Source organism: Rhagoletis zephyria, unplaced genomic scaffold (genome assembly GCF_001687245.7).
Source record: "Rhagoletis zephyria isolate East Lansing unplaced genomic scaffold, Rhagoletis_zephyria_1.1 Rzeph_scaffold_33891, whole genome shotgun sequence".
Lineage (NCBI taxonomy): Eukaryota > Metazoa > Arthropoda > Insecta > Diptera > Tephritidae > Rhagoletis > Rhagoletis zephyria.
In genome coordinates, this window is record NW_016190946.1 from 1 (window position 1) to 2,377 (window position 2,377).

Below are 2,377 nucleotides of genomic sequence, written 5' to 3' on the forward strand. Positions count from 1 at the left end.
CAGGAGGCCGGCCAGAAGCTGATGCTCGAGTCGAATCTGGGCGTGCCGGAGATTGAGACCCGGCTGAACGCCCTCGAGCAGAGCTGGCAGGAGCTGAAGGACATGACGGCGGTTCGCGAGAGCAAGATTGAGCAGTCCATGTCCTACCAGCAGTTTCTGGTGCGCGTCGAGGAGGAGGAGGCGTGGATCAGCGAGAAGCAGCAACTGCTCTCCATTGACGACTTCGGCGACAGCATGGCCTCGGTGCAGGGCATTCGCAAGAAGCACGAGGCCTTTGAGAATGACTTTGCGCTGCACCGGGAGCGCTGCGCGGAGATCATCCTCGCCGGCGACGGGCTGATCAGCGAGAAGAACCACAACGCGGAGAGCATCTACCAGCGGCAGATGCAGCTGAAGGACCGCCTGGACATGCTGGAGGAGGCGGCCCGGCGGCACAAACAGCGCCTCGAGGACAACCACGCCTTCCTCGAGTTCATGTGGAAGTCAGACGTGGTGGAGAGCTGGATCGAGGACAAGGAGATGCACGTTCGCAATGAGGACTACGGTCGCGACCTCTCCTCGGTGTCGACGCTGCTCACCAAGCACGAGACCTTCGACTCGGGCCTGGGCGCCTTTGAGCTGGAGGGCATTCAGACGATCACCGAGCTGAAGGACAAGCTGGTGGCGGCGAAGCACCAGCAGACGGCGAACATCATGAAGCGCTACAATGAGCTGCAGGGCCGCTGGCACAACCTGCGCGGCGCCAGCGAAGCGCGAAAGATGCGCCTGCTGAAGTTCCAGGAGCAGTTCAAGCAGATTGAGGAGCTCTTCCTCACCTTTGCGAAGAAGGCCTCGCAGTTCAACTCATGGTTCGAAAACGCCGAGGAAGATCTTACCGACCCGGTGCGCTGCAACTCCATCGAGGAGATTCGAGCTCTTCGCGAGGCTCACCTGCAGTTTCAGGAGAACCTCGTCTCGGCGCAGCGCGACTTTGAGGCGCTGGCCGAGCTGGACGCGCGCATTCGCAGCTTCAATGTGGGCGCCAATCCCTACACCTGGTTCACCATGGACGCCCTGCGCGACACCTGGATGAACCTGCAGAAGATCATCGCAGAGCGGGACGCAGAGCTGGCGAAGGAGTACCAGCGCCAGGAGGAGAACGACAAGCTGCGCCGACAGTTTGCCGCCTTTGCCAATGAGTTCCACCAGTGGATCAACGAGGCGAGGTGAGTGTTGCAGTGTTTGAACTTATCACTAGAGTGTTTTCATTTACACAATTGTTTCTCCTTTCTTTTAGAATGTGGCTCCTCGATGGCAGCTCGATGGTGGAGGGCTCCGATTCGCTGGAGGCGCAGCTGGAGGCCACTCGTGGCAAGGCGCACGAGGTGCGCATCAAGCGCACCGAGCTGAAGCGAATCGAGGACCTGGGCGCCGTTCTCGAGGAGCACCTCATTCTGGACAACCGCTACACCGAGCACACCACCGTCGGCCTGGCGCAGCAGTGGGACCAGCTGGACCAGCTGGGCATGCGCATGCAGCACAACCTGGAGCAGCAGATCCAGGCGCGCAACCACTCGGGCGTCTCCGAGGACGCCCTGAAGGAGTTCAGCATGATGTTCAAGCACTTTGACCGGGAGAAGTCAGGTCGCCTGTCGCACACTGACTTCAAGAGCTGCCTGCGCGCCCTCGGCTACGACCTGGAGATTGTGCAGGCGGGTGAGCCCGATCCGCAGTTTGAGGAGATTCTCGACGTGGTCGATCCGAACCGCGACGGCTACATCTCCCTGCAGGAGTACATGGCCTTCATGATTTCACGCGAGACGGAGAACGTCAGCACCAGCGAGGAGATTGAGAACGCCTTCCGGGCGATCGCCTCCGAGGGTCGGCCATACGTCACTGCAGAGGACCTGTACTCGNCCTTCCGGGCGATCGCCTCCGAGGGTCGGCCATACGTCACTGCAGAGGACCTGTACTCGGTAAGGACCATTGAGATTCCCTTGTGCGGTTGTTCTTTCAAAACTGACCGTAATTATTTTCTTTCTGCCAACAGAATCTTTCTCGCGAAATGGCCGACTACTGCATGAGTCGCATGCAGAAGGTGACCGACCCAAAGACGGGCAAAGAGGGCTATGATTACATGCACTTTACGCGCACCCTATTCCAGAACTAGTGGCAGAGGCAGCACCACACCGGTTGATTTTCGTTTCACTCTATTTCCATTTTTCCTTCATTTTCTTTGATCCGAGGCAGCAATTTTTTCTTTCCAAAGTAGAATCTTCCTACACAGGAAACTAATTTCCGATTTGACAGCTATTTTGATTTTATTATATATTATTCTTAGATCTAAATCATTCAATAAATGTTTTACCTTGATTGAAACTTTTCGAACTTTTTGGGT

The 2,377-nt window shown here is 57.0% G+C and overlaps 1 pseudogene; it reads left to right on the forward strand.

The window, feature by feature from the left end:
* Window positions 1-6: 6 nt before the first annotated feature.
* LOC108354171 (spectrin alpha chain-like) lies at window positions 7-2,149 on the forward strand (annotated as a pseudogene).
* Window positions 2,150-2,377: the final 228 nt, after the last annotated feature.